This window comes from Phacochoerus africanus, chromosome 1 (genome assembly GCF_016906955.1).
Source record: "Phacochoerus africanus isolate WHEZ1 chromosome 1, ROS_Pafr_v1, whole genome shotgun sequence".
Classification (NCBI taxonomy): domain Eukaryota; kingdom Metazoa; phylum Chordata; class Mammalia; order Artiodactyla; family Suidae; genus Phacochoerus; species Phacochoerus africanus.
In genome coordinates this window covers 122,774,033-122,794,784 of record NC_062544.1, presented here as the reverse complement: position 1 = coordinate 122,794,784, position 20,752 = coordinate 122,774,033, and the positions used below count along the sequence as shown (strand labels likewise).

At 37.1% G+C, this 20,752-nt stretch overlaps 1 protein-coding gene across 2 annotated transcripts in view; it reads left to right on the top strand.

Moving 5' to 3' along the window:
• The window catches only part of FHIT (fragile histidine triad diadenosine triphosphatase), a 1,432,969-nt gene that overhangs the window by 342,574 nt on the left and 1,069,643 nt on the right, over nt 1–20,752 (top strand). The gene's annotated exons all lie outside the window — the stretch shown is intronic.

The window sequence follows — 20,752 nt, the reverse complement described above, 5'->3', positions numbered from 1 at the left end:
ATTCTTTGCTCCTTTGTCAAAAGTTGACTGACTGACTATATATGCATGAATTTATTTCTGGTCTCTCTATTGTTTTCCAATCTATGTGTCTTTTTTTATACTGATAGCATACTGTTTTGATTACTATAACTTTGTAATAGAGTTTGAAATCAGGAATTGTGATTCTTCCAACTTCATTTTTCTTTCTTAAGATAGTTTGGCTATTCAAGGTCTTTTGTGGTTCCATGTGAATTTGAGAATTTTTTTTCTCTGTGTCTGTGAAAATACCATTGGAATGTAGAAAGGGGATTGGATTGAGTCTGTAGATCACTTTGGGTAGTTTGGGCATTTTAACAATATTAATTATTCCAGCCCATGAATGTGGAATAGATTTCCATTTGTTTGTATCTTCTTCAATTTCTTTCTATCAGTGTTTTATTATTATTTTTTTTTCTTTACTTTTTATGGCCACATCTGTGGCATATGGAAGTTCCTGGCTAGTGGTCAAATCAGGGCGTCAGCTGCTGGACACCACAACCGCAGCATTGCTGGATCTGAGCTGCATCTGCAACCTACTGCACAGGTTACAGCAATGCTGGATCCTTAACGCATTGAGTGAGGCTAGGGATTGAACCTGTATCCTCATGGACACTATGTTGGGTTCTTAACCCATGGTGCCACAAAGGGAACTCCTATTAGTGTTTTATGGTTTTCAGGTTACAGATCTTTCAGCTCCTTGGTTAAATTCTCCTTACAGTAGTTCATTGGTAGTATACAAAATCAGCTGATATTTATATATTGTTTTTGTATACTGCAATTTTACTGAATTTGTTGATTAGTTTTAACTTCTTTTGGGGGGATTGTGGAGTCTTTAGGGTTTCCTAAATGTAATATTTCATCTGCAAACAGAGACAGTTTTATTTCTTTCTTTCCAATTTTAATGACCTTCCTTTCTTTTTCATACCTTATTTCTCTGGCTAGGATTTCTAGTACTTTGTTAAATAAAAGTGAGGAGAGTGGGCATCCTTGTCTTGTTTTGATCTTCAAGGAAAGGTTTTAATCATTTTCCCTTTAGTATGATATTAGCTGTTCATTTATCATACATGTTATTTTGTTGAATCGTGTTCCTTTTATACCCAGATTTTTGAAGGTTTTTATCATGAAAATATGTTAAATTTTGTAAAATGCTTTCTCTGCATCTATTGAGATGATCATATGATTTTTATGTTTCATTTTGTTAATGCAGTGTGTAATGTTATTTGCAAATGTTGAACCATCTTTGTATCACAGAAATAAATCCCACTTGATTGTGGTGTATGAACCATAATGTAATTTTGGGTTTGATTTGCTAATATTTTGTTGAGGATTTTTGAGTTTTTGTTTAGCAAGGATAATGATTTAGCCTGAATTTTTTTTCTAGTAATGTTCTTATTTGGTTTTGACATCAGGGTAATGCTGATCTTGTAAAATGAGTTTGAAAGTATTCCTTCCTCTTCTAATTTTTGGAAGAGCTTGAGAAGGACTAGTATTAATTCTATAAATTTAATAGAATTAATCAGTAAGGCCATCTGGTCCTAGACTATAGTTATTTAAAGATTCTTGGTTACTGATTTAATCACCTTAGTATTAATTGATCTCTTAATATTTTCTCTTTCTTCATGATTCATTCTTGGTAAGTTGTATGTTCCAAAGAATTTATTCATTTCTTCCAGCTTATCTAATGGATCGGCATATACCTGATAATTGTGATCCTTGATCCTTATGATCTTTGATATTTTTGTGTTAACAGTTTTAATATCTTATGGTCCTTGATATTTTTGTGTTAACAGTTTTAATATCTCCTCTTTTACTTTTGATTTTATTTATTTGGGTCTTTCTATTTTTTTTTTTTTTCATTAGTCCAGGTAAAGTTTCGTCTATTTTATTTTTTTCCAGAAAACCAGCTTTTACTTTTTCATTGATCTATTCCGTTGTATTTCTAGTGTACATTTAGTTTACTTTTTCTCTAGGGGTTCCCATCATGGCTCAGTGGTAATGAACCCAACTAGTATTCAACCCATGAGTAAATGGGTTTGATCCCTGGCCTCACTCAGTGGGTTAAGAATCCAGTGTTGCTGTGAGCTATGGTGTAGGCTGCAGACATGGCTTGGATCCCATGTTGTTGTGGCTGTGGCATAGGCCACCAGCTGCAGCTCTGATTGAACCCCTAGCCTGGGAACTTCCATATGCCATGGGTGTGGCCCTAAAAAGACCAAAAAAATTACTTTTTGTCTACACTTTATTATTTCTTTCCTTCTACTATCATTGGCTTAGTTTATTCTTATTTCTCTAGTATCTTGAGATAAAATAATAGGTCAGGTTTTTTTTTTTGAGATCTTTTTTTTTCTTAATGTAAGCGTTTATCACTATAAAATTTCCTCTTAGAACTGCTTTTCTGTATCCCATAAGTTTTAATATGTTGTGTTTCCATTTTCATTTTCCTCAGGATATTTTAGTTTCCCTTTTGATTTCTTCTTTGACTCCTTGGTTCTTCAGAAACATGTTGTTTAATCTCTGTATTTTATGAATTCTCTAGTTTTCTTCTTGTAATTGATTTCTAGTTTCCTGCCATTGTTGATGGAAAGATGCCTTATATGATTTCAGTCTTCTTAAATTTATTAAGACTGGTTTTGTGGCCTATCATATTATCTGTCCTGAAGAATATTCTATGTCTGAAAAGAATTCAGCTATTTGATGGAATGTTCTATAAATGTCTCTTAGGTCAATCTGGTCCTATATGTAGTTTAAATTTAATATTTCCTTACTGATTTTTCTGCTGGATGATCTATCCTTTGTAAGGGGGAATATTGAAATCACCTACTATTTTTGTTTTGCTGTCTGTGTCTCCCTTCAGATCTGTTAATATTTGCTTTATATCTTTAGGTTCTCCTATGTCAAGTGTATAAATATTACACTTATTATATCCTTTTAATGAAATGACCCCTTTATTATTATATAATGACCTTCTTTATCTCTTGTTATGGTCTTTGACTTAAATTCTATTTGTTCTGATATAAATACTGTTACCTTTGTTTTCATTTCCATCCGCGTGTAATATTTTTTTCCATCCCTTAACTTTATTTATTTATTTATTTATTTATTATTAGCCTTTTAGGGCCATATCCACAGAATATGGAAGTTTCTAGGCTAAAGGTCGAATTAGAGTTGTAGCTGCCAGCCTACGCCACAGCCACAACAATGCAGGATCCAAGCCACATCTGATATATATACCGCAATTCATGGCAATGCCAGATTTTTAACCCACTGAATGAGGCCAGGGATCCAACTCACATCCTAATGGTTCCTTGTTGGGTTCATTACTGCTGATCCATGACAGGAACTCCACCATCCCTATACTTTTAGACTATATGTGTCCTTAAAGCTAATTGGGTCTCTTTAGACAGCATATAATTGCCTCTTGTTTTTTATCTATTCATCCACTCGATGTCTTTTGATTGGATAGTCTGTATATATTGTATTCTCTACTTATTTATATTTTTATTTTTATTTATATAAAAATATTTATTTATATTTTTTTATTTTTATTTATATATTTAATTATAAAACAGCCACCTTTCCACGTCTTGACGGATTGGTCTTGTATAGAGGATGAACTTCATCAGTTAGTCAGCCTGACCCAAGCCCCTGGTTGCCTCACAAACCTTTGTGGTTGTTTAAGGCTTTAATCTTTGCTATCAGTGACTCCTGATACCTGAGAGCATGCTAAGACCTTCAGTGTCCCAAAGGGAAAGGTTTCAGTGAGCATGTAGATGCAGAGTAATTAGAAGCCAATCCCTCAGACAGCAGCTGGGAAAGTATGCAATTAAACCGTTTCAAGCGAGAAACTGGGCATTTTTGCCCACTCTCTCTGCATTGAGCCATGGTAAATAGATATTTGGTGCTGTTCCTGTGCCTGACATAAAACTGCTTCTTCTTCTTCTTTTTTTTTTTTTTGGCTATAGTCCTGTGGGACTTATGAATGTATGGCCTACTAGTTATCAGAGCGAGGTGATTTAAATGCCCTGTCCGTCAGGTGGCAGCCACAAAAACTTTGGACACTAGATTTGTATACAAGTTCTTTCCCAAAAGGTGCTGACAACCATGTTTTATTGTTGAAATGAGCTGGAGGGAGAAGATGGAGAAAGTGCCCATTGACTTGAGGGCTCCAGGGGGTATCATGGACAGCCTATAGATGTGTACATCTAAACTTTCACACTTGCAGAATGAATTTTCAGAGTATCAGTTTTATCATTTCAGTTAACAAACTGGCCCAGAACCTTGTGGCTTAAACCAACCGTGATTCATTATTTCTCAAAGTTCTGTGAATCAGAAACTAGAGTATAGCTCAGTTAGGTAGTTTTTTTGCTCCATTTGGTTTAGGCTGGGTCATTCACTAGATGGTATTTAGCTGTGGCTGTGCTGGCCAGGAAAGATGGTCAAAAAAGGATTTACTCACATACCTGGTATGTCAGGCTGACCTCAATATCTCCACAAAGTGTTTTATCATTTGGTAGTCTAGCCTGAGCTTCTTTACTTCAAGGCAGCTAATTTCCCCCAAAAGCTCCAAAGTGGAAGCAGCTGCCTGGCTTCTCCCCACACCCCCCACTTTCTCTTTTTGGCTGCACCTATGGCATAAGGAAGTTCCTGGCCAGTGATTAAACCTGTGCCATAGCTGTAACCAGAGCCACAGTCATAATGATGCCAGATCCTTAACCCACTGATCTACAAGGAAACTCCAGATCCTTAACCCACTGATCTACAAGGAAACTCCAGTGGTGTGTACTTTTAAAAAACTTTTTTTTTTTTTGTCTTTTTGCTATTTCTTTGGGCCGTTGCTGCGGCATATGGAGGTTCCCAGGCTAGGGGTTGAATCGGAGCTGTAGCCACTGGCCTACACCAGAGCCACAGCAACGCGGGATCCGAGCCGCGTCTGCAACCTACACCACAGCTCACGGCAACGCCGGATCGTTAACCCACTGAGCAGGGGCAGGGACCGAACCCGGAACCTCATGGTTCCTAGTCGGATTCGTTAACCACTGCGCCACGACGGGAACTCCTTAAGAAACTTTTAACTGATGTACTAAGTATGCCTTGGTAGAGTTTTGTTTGGGGTATATATGAACTCTGAATGAAATATGCATATGTATATATGTGTGTGTGTGTGTGTGTGTGTGTGTGTGTGTGTATACAGTCTAAATTTTCTGTGTCTTGAAGAATCTCAGTTTTTTTTGACAACCAGGGTTTCAATTCTCATCTTGTTTACCTTTTTTACTCTGTCTACCAAGAAGCTCAGAGCTCAGATGAATCATATGAACCCAGTTTGCCTCTTCTTTTGATTCATGGCTTTGATAGTCTCCTTTGTTTTACTTACTGTTTGTGTCGATATTTCTTTTGAGTCTTTTGAGGAATAACTATACAAAATTTTTGAAATGCACCTAACATACATGTAGACTTACAGTGTAGGATAAGAGCTCTGCCTTCAGAGTTAAATGACAGCAGTTCAAATATTTACTATTCCCTCTTTGTCTCACTTTCCCCATCTATAAATTGGTTTTTGTAAGGAAGAAGGGGATCATAGCAGTACGCAATAAATTGTAGCTGTTAAAAATGGATCTTCACACAAATGAGTGCATGTAAAACTGTTGCAGTTTGAGTAAGGTTGATAGAGTCATCAACATCATAATCCTGGGTGTGATATCTTACTATACTTATACAAGATGTTATCATGGGGAGAAACTAGGTAAAGGGTACCCAAGATCTTTCTGTATTATTTTCTTGCAACTGAACATGAATCTATATGGACAATATGCTGACTTTGAAAACATCAATTTGTAAGATTATTGGATGCACTTGGATATTATCTTAAATGTGTTTTTTTGTGTACCAACCAGTCAGTTGCCAGGTATGAAAATTTTAATTTATACAAATAACCAATGACTTCGATTCTTCTGTTACGAATAAGTCAATTAATAAAAATAGTTTACCATGTTCCTGTGAAGCTAACACTTGAAGGACATCACTAAATTTATACTTTTTTTTTTTTCTCCTTTTAGGGCCACACGTGTGGCATGTGAAAGTTCCCAGGCTAGGGGTTAAATCAGAGATACAGCCACAGCAATGCAGGATCTGAGCCATGTTTGCAAACCTACATACACCACAGCTCATGGCAACACCAGATCCTTAACCCCCTGAGCAAGGCCAGGGATCAAACCCTCATCCTCATGGATGCTTTGGTTCATTACTGCTGAGCCACAATGGGAACTCTCTACACATTTTCTTCTTGGAAAAAAAGTAGAGTTCTGAAACTCAGAATATCTTCAGGAGGAACTGGGAGATGCTGATGCTAATCACAGCAGAAAGTCGGAAGGATGGTAATTTGATCTGTGCAAATTTGTCTGTAGTCTTTGTATCCCTACATTGAATGTGAAGTGGCTTTCCCTTGTGCCTTTACCTTCTGGCTTCTTAATGAAACATTCAGGAAATCTAGTTTACTTAAAACAAATAGACAGTAAAATTCATACATTGAGTGGAATTGAAGAAAAATAATGTACTTAACATGTTTTAACTGTTAATGTGTAATCTAAATCTTCCTGGTCTCTGTAGAACACAGGATGTGTCCTCAAGAGTTGAAAGTCAGACTAAAACCTTCCCTGCAATGCTCTTCTTTCCTTAGGTATTAGTGAACTCACAGCCTGGAAAGAAAGAGACCCGGATTCCAGGCATGATTTAGTTGCCAGCTTCCTGTATGTTTGGAAAACTCATTTAATCTTTACAGATTAAATGCATTTTATGGATTTATACTTTCCCTAGTCCAAATTGAGGAGATTGGATTAGAAATCTATATTATTCCTTTTATCTCAGATATTCAGTTATTTTTCTCATAGACTTTCACTTATATCAACCCACTTTTATATGAACTTTTTCTTTGTATATTTTCACCTATAACATATAACATGTTCACAGAAAATGGTACTTACGGGGTGGCTAAAAGTCCCTGTTTTAAAATATTCTTTGCCCTTCCCTCCCTCAATTCTCTGATGATACCTTAGCTTTGAGCTATTTTTGTACATTTGCTATAATCTGGTGAGAACTCAGTATATACCTTTTTTTTTTTTTGGTAAAAAGAAGTTTTAAATTTTTACTAAATTATTGTTTTTATCACAAACACTTCCATAGCAAATTTTAACCAACTCATAAAAAAAGACAGGTATGAAAAAGAAGCAACAAAAAATTTAAACAAATCTGTGCATGAAAGTCAAGGGAAGAAGAAGAGGAGGGAGGAGGTTGTTCTAGACAATCCAGACTAATACTGGTCCTATTCTGAATTTGGACCTTCTTGGATGGCCAAGGCAAAAAGGAGAAGTGAGTTAAGTGACTGTCTTTATCTACAAAAGGAAGAATACCATTTTGTCAGGAGGAACAGACTGTTTCCTAGGTGTAAGAAACATTTTTCTTATGCATTCTTAAATGAAAAAACACATAATTGATAATGTTGGCAAATGTAGTCTAATAGAAGAGGATGTAAGATTATTTATCTGATCTTTTTTCTTGGATTCATGCTAGATAGCAAAGACATGCTGTAAAGTGGAATTCTGAAAAGACATTTCTACACATTGCTAACGAATCTGCCTTTGTTGTGAATGAATTTGATGTAGGGATAGAATATTGAGAAAGTGGAGCAATAGCTTGGCAGGGATTCTTACTGACCTAATCAGGGAAGGTACACTATAGAAGTGAAACATGTTATTTTCTATAGCCCATGAGTACTTGGTGTTTGTCTCTTTTCAGTATCTCTAGAACATGTTTTCCATTTATAGATTAGGTTAAGCTCCCTACCTTTCTGTCTTGATGTCGACTGCTCCTATCTTCTTTCTATTAAGTAGTTTTCTAACATTTGTTAGCCTCCAATTTTGGATTGTTTTCTTTTATCATAATTCCCTGTGATATTTTGCCAAATACCCTTGTATCTATGACTGTCATTATATGAAGCAATGTTTTTACCATCCTTGATCTCTTAGTCTTCTGATGATAATGACATATTAATTATGGAAAAGCCAAGATGATTTCAGGCAAAAATAATGGCTTTTCAAATTCTCATGAATATCAGATCACTTTCTTATTAGCATAGGCATCTTGCCAAGATTTTTGAATGCTTATAATTTGGATGGCAAGTGTCTTGGGGAGGGATCATATTTGCTTGTGTGCCCTGTTAGGCATTTGGCTTATTTTCATCAATTCATGGACATTAACCCCCAAATAACATATTCACATTTGTCAAATAAACCCCAGATGGGTGTTTTGGGCTCAATGATATGTACAGATATGTTCTTATAATAACTAGTGTTAAAGCAAAGATGGATTTTATTTTAATTTATACATTCACATAACATTTATTTAACATCTATTATGTGTCAGACAATGTTTTAGGACAAATAAATAGGATTTTAAACTTATTTAGATTTTGTTTGAGGGAGAGGGAAAATAATGGCCTTTCAAGGAGGTGAAATTTCAGCACAGAATTAAATGTTGAGCTGGAGGTAGTTATGTAAAAGACTTTGGGGAAAGTATCCTAGGTGGAGAAAACAGTGAGTATAAAGACCTTGCTGCAGTAATGAACTTGTGATGCACCATGGAAAGAAAAAGAGGCCAGTGTGACTGGAGATAATAAGTGTGGAGTTCCCATCGTGGCTCAGTGGTTAACAAACCCTACTAGGAACCATGAGGTTGCAGGTTCAATCCCTGGCCTCGCTCAATGGGTTAAGGATCCAGCGTTGCCATGAGCTGTGGTGTAGGTCACAGACACGGCTGGGATCCCGAGTTGCTGTGGCTCTGCCGTAGGCTGGCGGCTATAGGTCTGATTAGACCCCTAGCCTGGGGACCTCCATATGCCATGAGTGCAGCCCTAAAAAGCAAAAAAAAAAAAGAAAGAAAAAAGAAAAAAAAATAGAGAGAGAGATAGTAAGTGTATTGGGGAATGGGGAAGATAACTGAAGATGAGCTAGGGGAAGTTGGCAGGAGTAGGTTTTGTAGGCCCTCACAAGCCTTGCTTTAGGAGTTTGGAATTTCTCCTAAGAGTAGTGGGTGACCAAAGGAAGACTTTAGGTGAAGGCCTGACATGACCAGATTTATGTTAGAACACATATTTGATTGCGGATCTGTTGCTGTGAGTTTTTTAGTGGCTAAGGGAACACTTTGTATGCAGAAGAGCCTATTTAATATAACTTGGATTTTTAATTAATGTTTAATTTATGAAAGCTATATATTTTAAATTTAAGTTTTTTAAGTATTTAGATTAATTCACAAATCTTACTGTGGAATTTATAAGTATTATGAAGAAACTCTACTTAAATAATACTTTGCATTTAACTTAAAGTTCTTCATCAATATTTTAAAGTATATTTACAAGTTTAACACTTTAACATCCTTTGTAAATGCTTCAGACATTTAGCAGGGCAAGTTCTCAACCCTAACAGGAAAAAGTCTTTTCAAGATTTTAAACTCAAATATGCTAAATTTATAAATATAGTAAACAATGGTCTTAAATATCCTAGTTCTATTTAAGAGCAGTTAAATTATTTTAAACTTTTCTACCTAAAATTAGAAGTCAATAGTCAATAACACATTTAAAACTGGAATCACAGGGCTAATCTGTCAGATTTTTAAATATAATAAATTCTCTTAGACATTTCAAATATTTGATAGGAAACACTCAAATTGTCCAGTGCTTAACTTAATCTGAAACTGTGAATACCATAGTTTTCATTGACTTTATGATCTATTTAATTCTTTTCTGTCGCAGGGTTGAAAAATCCTTTACCTGCTAATGAAACAGTGATATCATCTCAAGTGCCTTGAGGTTAGGTTTCTTAGTAATATGAGATTATGTTTTCCTGTATAATTGCAGAGTCAGCAGTTTATGATCACAATATGGTCACTTCTTCAGAGAGCTCTGATTGCAATGAACCCTGTGGCATATATATCAATCCCCTTAGCTGGGGATTGATACCCTGAAACCTTCTTCATACTTGTTTAGAATGAGGACTCTCTTGTCAATCCTGTAACTGTGTTACTTATTGACTTTGTAACATTGGCTATTTGCTTATCTTTTCTGTTTTCTCATCTATAAAATAGAGATAATGATCAATCCACTGCATACGATTGTTATGACAATTGCATGCAAAAATATACTTAAAGTGCTCAGGACAGTTTCTGGCAAAAAAGTTATATTTACCATTATTACCCTCATATATCCATAGGCCTCTTAGACTCAATTAATCTGAATTTTATACATTTTGTGATACGTGAAAAATACCAGAGACCCACTAAATCAAAGATCCCTTTATGCTCAATAGGTACAGTGAACTGGTTAGCACGGTTGTGGAGGGACTGAGGATGAGATGGGTCTGGGGATTGAGTCTGCTGACATAAAATGGTATTTCAAGAGTTTTCAGATGGGTAGCAGTTCAAATTTAAGTGATCAGTTTGTAAGGTGGGAGTAGGTTAGTCAGTCTTATACATTGTAGGAGGATAGACCTAGGGGTGGATAGAATTCTAGGGCAGAGAATCTGCAGGCCTCAAATGTGATGCAGAAAGATGAATATCAGGCAAGTAGTAAGCATCAGAAAAGGTTCCCAAGGTCATAGGGTCTATAGCTATGAGTAGGTCTGAGTGTATAGGTGGGAGGAAGGATAAAGAAGCCAATGAGGGCCAGAGTTCGTCCCTAGAGAGGTTTGGGTCCCAGGCAGGTGACCAGAAGGGTCACGTTGAAGCCCAGAAATAAGAGAGTATTGTTGAGAATATCCACTGTTGCCTGACATATGTTCCCATTTTTCTTTATTTTCTATATTATCTCATTTCTCTTCTGATAGACTAAAAAAGTAAACCTTATTGCTTGTATTTTATAGCTAACAAGAGGAATGATTAAGTAAACATATCGAAGGACATATATCCAATAAGTGGTGGAAGAGAATTAAACACAAGCCTTCTTATTCCAGAGGTCGTGGTCTTTCCACGATATCACATTCCTACAGGGGTGACTTGATGTTGTGCAGAGCACTGGCCTAGATAGTCTTAAATCTCTCCTGCCTGTGTCATAATTTGTCTTGAGATGAGGATGGGTGGAGACTGCAGAAAGGCGCTAAGTCTAGGACCACAGCCATTGGGAGAAGCCTGCAGAAGCTAATAGGAAGTAGAGCCTCAGCAACAACCCAAGTATGAGCTCCTTGCTCTGTCTTTTGCCTTGTCACTCTGCCCTACATGGGACTCTGGTTCTCCACTGGAAGTAGAAGGGAGAAAAGTTAAACTAGATGACTTACGGCGGTGATTCTTAACCTTTGAATGTGATGAAAAATATGCAGATATTTCCTAGAAAAACGTATATAACCTCAGTCATACCATTCCACATTCCATCTCGAGGGTTTACAGAAACTAATAGAGGATTTGGTCACCAGACCAAGAGAATCTTCAGAGCAAGAAAATCTTTAGACCAAGGATGTAGATCCTTTTGAGAAGTGTTTCCTTGAAGGAGCTCTGGCATTATTACAAGATGATGTTGCTGCTGCTGGCAACAAACATTTATCTAGAGTTTAATAAATACCAGCCTGTTTTACCTAATTCTTTTTATAAGTCTCATAACAATCTTATAAGGTAAGTATTATCATTAACTTTTTTATTTAGATGAAGAAAGTTCACTAATATGCTGAAGGTTACAGAGCTAAAAGTGGAGATGTGCTCAATAATATTGTTCCATAATGGCCTATCTTAAAAAAAAAATACCTGTGAGTTTTTGACCTGGTATAGTTGGGAAGTGGGGACAATGTTTAACACACACCATATAAATAAACAGTGATATTAAGTTTTTATTGCAAGCACTTGCTTGTGGTGGCAAATGGCACCTGCCACATTTTAAAGTTCCATAGCAGCAAGTTCTGCTGCTTACTTAGCTTTCTATTTCCAATACATTGTTTCATACTCATCATAGCAGTTTATCTAAACTTTGTAAAGAGATTTGCTGGCGAAAAAATACTATATGAGATGGGAAGTACCAATTGACCAGATAATATTTCTTTCTGTTAGCAAATTATGCAATTAATACAGAGCATTTTAAGCAGTGCTTTTACCTTGAAAGGACATTAAAGCTACTAGCCAAGCAAGCTTCATCACATCCTTATGAGGTCAGCCAATATGAATTTCACCATTTGCCATCCAGTGGGTCACTATTAGGACCCTGCATATGCCAGGACCATCAAATAAAGCCAGTGTGGATGGTTTGTGTACTTTCAGACATCCTTCATGCAGAGAGAATGGTAAATCCATCTGTAGAAGAAGGCAGGGCCTTTGTGGGAGAACACACAAAGCAACAAAGGAACTTGTTGAAAGACACAAGGCTACAAAGCAAATCCACAGCTCCCTGGGGCAGCTGTGCGTACGTACTTTTACAAGGCTGCTACTAAATATTTTCCTGACAGAACAGAAAACAACCTACCCAGCTTTACACGTGTCTCTTTGGAGAAAGCCATAGGTGGTTATCAGAAAAAGCTTTCTATGGTTCCAAATCTTTCTTCCTGCTAGTATAATCACATAGAGGGGAAAATTGTATCCTTGTGCATTGCGATTCATCTGCTTCAGTTCTGCTCTTCAGATTTCTTTATGTAACTGCTGGGGAGTGTTTCTCTCTCTCTCAATTTGTCCCATTTTCTCTCCCTCCAAAATCAAACCAAATGAACACACAACAAAAAGAACCCTAGTTTGTTGGCTCACTACTCTACTAGTTTCTCATGCATTTAGAGACCTCGAAGCTCAAATCTAAGGACACAAGAGTTATAGGCATGTTGCAGGAGTGTCTGATGCGCAGGAAGGTAAATAATAAATAATCTTTATTTTTCGAAGGGGAAAAATTTAAACATTTTTGCCTAGAAACTCAAAGGAAAAACTCTCTGGACTTTCATGAGTTGTTGCCAATCCTTGGTTATATTACTACCCTATAATTCAGAGATTCCTGAAAGGAGTTAAACAATTTTAAGGGCACCATAAATTTTATTATTATTTCCTGGGATGTATCATTTGGACTCTCAGGGTGATCATTAAATTTGTATTCTCTTTGAATCATTCTGAGTGAGGGTTTGTCTCCAAAAATGATCATTGTTTTTTGTTATGTTTTCAAAAGGAAAATTGATGTTATGGGCTAATAACTGAGGAAAATGATTTTTGAGAATACCATGAGATTATTTTTGAGATGTAATTTTCTGTGTTCAAAAACCTCAGAAACCTGGAAGCTAAACCAACCAGCTTATAAAATGCAGAGAAGGACACGTTTGCTCCTTGAGAATTTTTCTAAGCAGAAGAATTAGACAAAAGGAGAGAAGGAAGGAAGATAGGAGGGCAAAGGGAGAATGATAACCCACTGATGTGAAATATTTGGTTGCCCATTCTCCAAGGTGTCACAAGTATATATTTACTGGAGTCAAAGTAAAGAGGTATTACACTGAGTTTTATAGACCCCTGAGCGAAACAATTCATGTTAGAAAATTAGCTTTCTGCCTTCCTACTACCAGTTTTTAATATGTGTCAAGTTGTTTACTGCCTACAAATATTTTCTTGCAACAGGTGCTCATGAGATAGAGAAACAACTGAAAGCATTTCCTTATAGCAGAGAATTCACATAACAAACAAAACAAAGGCAGCAAGCCATGGCAAATTAAAGCCCCTTACAGGAGTGTATGACCCTTAGGGACCCACAGCAGGTAAAATATACATTCCCTTCCAGCATGATTTTGTAAAGTGTTCACCTGCTTATATCTTAAAAGAGATTTTTTTCAAGTCATTTCATCTCCATTTGTATTTGCCTCAGCATAATCCTTTAAAAAAACACAGTTGGATATTTAAAGTCCTGAATTACACATTAAATATGTAACCATCCCTGGACACCTTCCTAATTTATATAGAGCCCTTTAAAAACAAAATGGCATTTTGAAAGTATCATTGTGATCTAAAAAAAAAAATCATATTTCAAAAAATGGTAAGATTTAGTGCTGAGAACTCTGTGGTGAAACAGTTAGCTGTTAGACTGCTAGCGATATAATGGGGAAGTGAACTCTTTTTGGTGAACAGTTTGACAGCATAGAGCTTGGTCAAAAGAGACCATCCTCTAAGATGAGAATTCTAGGGGAGTTTCCTAAGGTAATAATGTGACAGAGTGGAACAGAATATTTGTTACAGTGGCAAAATAATGTTTTATATAATTTTTCATTGTGAAGCCAATGATAGAATATACAAAATCATTTTGATATAATTTGTTAAGTAGTTTTGTTATAATGTGGAAAAAGAAGATACAAAATGGTAGGTATATGAGATGTGCAGATATGCAGGAATAGGCAGGTATATGGATAAGGACAGGAAGGCAAGAAGCACAAATGGAAAATGGAAACAAATTGAAACAGGTTTACAAGGGATTTTATTTCTTTAAAAGCCCATGTTATTGACATTATTTTTGTGACATCTTTTTAGAAAATTACAATTAGTGCTTCCTACATGGGTTCTGCATCTGTGGATTCAAGTACTTTCAGATAAAAAATATTTTTTAAAAATCCAGAAAATTCCAAAAAGCAAAGCTTGAATTTTCCATATTGGTAACATTTACATTATGTTTACAACTTTTGACATGGGATTTACCTTGTATTAGGTATTATAAATAAACTAGAGATGATTTAACATGTAGAGGAGGATATGTGTAGGTTGTGTGTGATTACTGCACCATTTTGTATAAGGGACTTGAGCATCTGTGAATTTTGGAATCCATGGAGAATCCTGGAACCAATCCCCAAGGATACCCAGGGACAACTGTATATAAGAGTAAGCTGTATATAAGAGCAAGGCACATGTATACATTAATGAGAAAATGTTCTAGTGAGGCCATGTTAACAATTTCCAGGGCATGCCTGTGAGAGAGAGCTAAGTGACTCTACCTCTGGTAGCTTTCTTAAGGGGCACTGACTTACTATGGTCCGTGGTCTAATCTGTGGTATATCTTCTTTTCAAGACAGACTCACATTGCCCAAGCTTTTGAGGCTGCATACTGTCCCAGGGTACCTCATGGTGATTTTACAATGAGCACTTGAATCATTGCACAGAATATTGAGTCAGTACAACCAGTTTATTCTGTCCTCTTTGAGGGCCTGAACCACACAGGGAACCAGAGCAACAGCAAACTACCTATTTTGTATAAGATGAAAACAAAAAGAGTTGATTGACATGGTTATGTTTTCATATGACGTGACTGTCAGGCTTTAGATAGCCTGATACTAGAGTCTCACAATGAGGATAGTGTGGAGGAGGAAAAAGAATTTTCCTTCTACATTCCTGAGTTCTTAGCTGAGACCCTTGTAATAAAAGGCAAATTGACACAAGAGAAAAACAAACAGAAGTTTATTAACGTGTATACCTCATATGTACATGGGAGATACCCAGGGAAAAATGAATGACTCCCTGCGGTAGCTTAGAATTCAGACTTAAATACCATCTTAATAGGGAAAGGGTGGGCAGTAGAGATGTAGACCTCTTAGGGTAGAGTAAATGATTTTTAGGAAAGGTGAATGGGCCCTTAGAGGAACAGATGAGAGGTATGATCATTTGTGACAGAGTTTCGGTGTGGTGTGGGCTTTTAGTTTCATCACCTGTCACAAATCAATCTTCCTTGGTTGATGAAACTCCCACAGAGGGAATTTATGACAATTGAGTTCCTTTTGGAGGATTTGTCTCTAGGTAGATAAGGGGACTTCAGAGAAAAGCCTCTCCCTGCATTTTCTGTTTTTCAAGTGCTACAGCTCAAAATAATCAATATACCAAAGTGGCATGTTTTGAGATGGCATGCTCTGCTTCAAAGATCTTGCCCACAGAACTTAAATGCCATGGCCTCAACTGCCTGCAGCCTCCTGGATCTCTCTCCCTACGTAAGAATACCAAATGGCCATTAACCGAAGACTTCTTTTCATCTGGACAGTACATAAACAGCCACTGCCAACAGCTGTCTCTGTAGCTTTTTCTTGTCTGTTTTTCCATGGTTGAAATTTGTGTCCCCCACCCACCCTTTGCCAATATGTGTCTATCTTCTACCAGTTGAAAGTTTAGTTCAGTTGATGTGTGTTCTTCCAGGAGATTAAATATCTCTGTATTGATCCATTACATACGTAACAAAGCAATATTAATTTTCTCATTTCTAAGTTCTTGTGGGTATGCACTCAAATGTTGCTCACATACTGAAGACAACAGGTGAAAGAGTTGAGGAACTAGGAGAATTTAAATATCAGATCAAAGAGGAAAATGGGGATTAAGTCAACAGAGAATTATTTCTAGGGTCCTATGATGTTTACTATAAATCTTTAGAAGAAAGATAAAAAGGATAAAATCAAAGTTTTTTCATTTGTTCTTTTGTCAGAGCCCATGCTGAATAGTAGGGTAAAGTTTTGGGGGCCCCTTGGGGCCTTTGGAAAAGATATATGAAAGGACTGTCCCTCTTTTTGGTGTCAGGTATGAATATTTGAAGTCATATCAACTCATGTAATAGGAGAAAACAGAAGGGACAACTTGCAGTAATGGTAGCCTTTGCTTAAACTCTGGCTCCCATTTATCTATACTCGTACTTCTAGAGCAGCTGTGGGTTCTAAAAACTATCTCCTTTTCAGAGAACTCTCTTCCATCTCTGTAAGAGTGGTCCATTGAGTCTTACCAACTGTATTGCTTGCCACATAGTTTCCTGGCAAAAATTTAGAGCTGGGTACTTAATCCAAGCTTGCTAGGCCAAGGTCTCTCTTCCTGGAATTTGAAATTCAGAGATAGGCAGTCATTTTCTTTGTGTGGCTGGAACTATGACAGATAAACCTGAGATCTGTGGGTGACTGTATTTCTCTATGAGGATTGAGGAGTGGAGAAAGAAGGTGACTGTATTCCCTGGATTCCTTCCTATCTTCTGTTCTCTGGTGTTAGGGGAAGGGGCCGCAATTCTGAGTCTTTGGGACACTCTCAGGTCATTCTAATAACCTCACACCCCTCCCCTCTTCCAAGAGACTTACTAATATATTCATCACCGCAAACCAAAAATCGAAGAAGAATTGATACTGCATAGGGGATTATAGGATTGAGGTGAAATAGGTATTATCTTCAAATTTGTTATTTTATGGGTAATTTTTTTTTTTTTTGGCCCCACCTGTGGCATGTGGAACTTCAGGCTAGGGATCGAACCTGTGCCATAGCAGTGACTGGAGCTGCTGTAGTAACAATGCTGGATCCTTAATCCCCTGCACCACAAGAGAGCTCTCTAAGAGTAATTTTAATCTCTGGCAAAATGTTGCACATCCTTCTTGTTGAGTTGTCAAAACCTTTCCTTAGATAAAGGACCAATCTGAGGGTCAATTCTTTGGGACTTGATTAGCCTGGGAAATATCTTCAAAATGACAAAAACTAGTCTGTAGTACAATGTATAAAGGTCAAAGACTGAGACATTCTAAAATGTATATAATTAGAACAAGTTTCTCAGAAGCCCCTTCTTCTCCTCCCTTGCTTCCCCACCTGCCCCCAAACACACGGATATTCAAAGATTTTCGAGACTGAGATGGGCCTTTAAATTTATACTTGATGTTGTATTGCATATCCTGAAATGACTGGCCTGGAGCTTTGCTTTGAGAATAATAGCCAAGAATGACTATTTGATTATGTCTTTAGACTCTCAAATTTTATTTGCAAAGCAATTTCAAAGAGGTTTGATTTGAAGAGCTAACACAGGCAAGACTGTCTGTATGAAAAAGTTCAGTTAAAATTTATCACCATATCCTCATCAAAGACCATTTGTTACTCATTGAGAAACATTGCAAAGAAAATAAATTGTCAGTGACTCTCACCCATGGATTGATTTGAAATGTCATTTATTTCTAGAAAAAGGGGTGTTCTAGTTGGAAGAGAAAGAGCTTCTTGAGGTTCTCAGCTTCTTATTGGTTGTTTTAAAGTGTTGACTTTAATAAGGCACAAGCAACTAGGAAGAGAATAGGGAGTGACAGGCATAGAGCAGTAAGTGTAATATACAGCATGAGAGGGGAATCCATCATGCCAGAACACTTTCTTGGTAGAGAAAGCATTGCTGTGTTAAACAGGATAGCTTTGAAGGAATCCCAAGTCTTTATTTTTGGCCATTCAACTATATAGACTAGGGTTTCATAAGATTCACGCTGGGTTTAGAGTTTATGAAATACTGTTTTCCAAATGGAAATATATGGCTTGTAATCAAAGGAAAAGAAAGCAAAGAGAGAAGAATACTCTTGGCCAAGGTGTCAGTAATCCAGTTTCTCTGAGATCTGTACTTATCAGCCAAGGCCCATAGCTCATTCTCCTGCTGCCTTTCCAACCCTCTTTATGTTTGTATTTTAAAAAAACTTTGGTTTTATTAAGGTATATCATCACAAGCTATGTCCTGGTATGCACATAGATTTGTAATTGAGAAAGGTCATGTAACACGTGACTTATAAACTACCTGTACCATTTTCATAATTTCACCACCTTTTAGAATCTTTCTGTTTTAGTGTGGAAAGGTTAGGTTATGTTACAATAACAAACTCAACCTCAAATCCCAGTGACAAAACATGAAGGAAGGTTCATCTTTTGCCCAAGGTACATTTCCAACAGGCAGTCAGAGCCCTCTGCTGATTGTAGTCATTCAGAAATCTAAGCTGTTAGAGCCACCAGTGTCCTGAGGTGCCCTGTCCAGAATATCTGACCTTCTTAGGGAAGAAAAACTACAGAATTAAACATGGTTTTTTTCTGACTTAACCCTGAAATGAAGTATGTTAGTTTTTCTCTCACCCTATTGGGTAGAGCTAGTCACATGGCCCTGCCAACTACATGAGGCTGAGATGTGCAGGCATCTCTATGCCCAGAGTCGAAGGAGAACTGGATGAAAATGGTAGAATCTATAACACTATCTGCCACAGTTAAACTTTCTTAAGGCTTTGTTCCTCTATAAATTTGGCTCACAGCAATAACCTCTTCTTTGAAGATCTGTTAACACTCGAGTATACCAGTTATTTGGCCCTTAGCCTTTACTCTCTTTGATATGTAAATGTACAAGTTATGCATACGTGTGAATATGAATAAATATTTGTGTTTTATTATAAGTCTCCTATATTTGATTGGGAGCTCTTTGAAAATAGACAATATATGGTTTTTTCATCACCCATAGTGCTTTGAATATCCAGTAAGTATGGCACGAACATAGTTTCTGGGTGAAGCAAGTATTAGAATGACAGGAAACAGGTAATAAGCAAGTTTGCTAATTTTATTTAATTTATTTTACCAGGCATAGCAGTTTCTTTATAGGATGAGGCATTCATGTCAAATTAATTGAGAGCCATTATAATCGTTCTTTGGTCATTGAAAAGACTATTGGGGGCTCTTGTTGCTGAGGGCCACGAACACTTTGTAATAGCACACTTGGAATTTTTCTTGCTTTTGCTCAGCTAGGAAGGAAAAAAAAGGAAGGAAATCTGAAGAGAGAGGACCTAAGGTTGAGGAAAACAATGTCAGTACTCAAAAGGGAAGGAGGAAAATCACTCAAACCCAATTAATCGACAAGCATAAGAAGGGAGGACATAAGACTTGGTGCTTGTCTGCAGCCTCAGTGCTAAGATAAGACATAATTGTAGACAAAGAGCCAAAATGTATAAAGCAGCACATGAGAGGTTCCATCTGCAGGGTTGCTACTAGACAAAGCTTGAGAAACCCTCTGTGTTAGGTATCTATTTCTGTATAATAAATTATGCTGAAATGCACTGGTTTAAAACTACATTAAACATTTATTATCCCATTCTATTTCTGTGGGTTAGGAATTTTGAACTGGCTTAGCTGGGTAGTTCTGTTTCTAGGTTTCATATATCGCCTGGTTCTATAGTCACCTGAAGGCTTGACTAGGTCTGGAGGATCCACTTTCAAGGGGTCTTACTCACATGCCTGGCAGGTTGGTGGTGATTGTTGGTGGGTGACCTCAATTCTTTTTCACATGGACCTCTCCACAGGCTGCTTGAATAGTTTCATCATGTGGTGATTGGCTTCCAAAGGCAGAACAAGGTGGAAGTTTTAATGTCTCTTATCACCTAGCTACAGAAACATCATCATTTCTGCAGTATCCTATTAGTTACACTGGTTAGCCTTATTCCATATCAAAGATGACTATCTGGAGGTAAAAAAATCACTGGGGACCATCCTAGAGGCTGAATATCACCCCCTCCATATTTCTGTTAGGGAAAGAATCAGATTAAAAATAAATGTTAAGCACATTCCTTCCAGCGCCTGGAGAGGAGAAGTCATAAAAAAGAAAGTCTGGATGTATTTGTGGCAGATATGGAGCCTTTGGGAACTGATGACGTGTGTATCTGACTCAGTGTTCCAGCTGGACAGACTTCCTCTCGCCTCCTTGCCTTCTACTTCCCTGAATCACATCTTAGCCACTGCCAGAACAGGATGATTTTGACAATTGAAAAAAATCTACAATTGCTTGAAAAGGAACTCTGATTTCCCACTAAGTGAACCTCATCTATGGATAATTAACTGTTCATTCTCTGTACTCTATTTCTCCTAAGAGCCATGGAACTACTTGGGAAGAAATAATTATTTCTTAGGTTTTGTCAGTGAAAAGATATGGTGCATTCTCTTGGCCTCAGCCTTCTCATCTGTAAAATGGTGAGAACCATGCCTA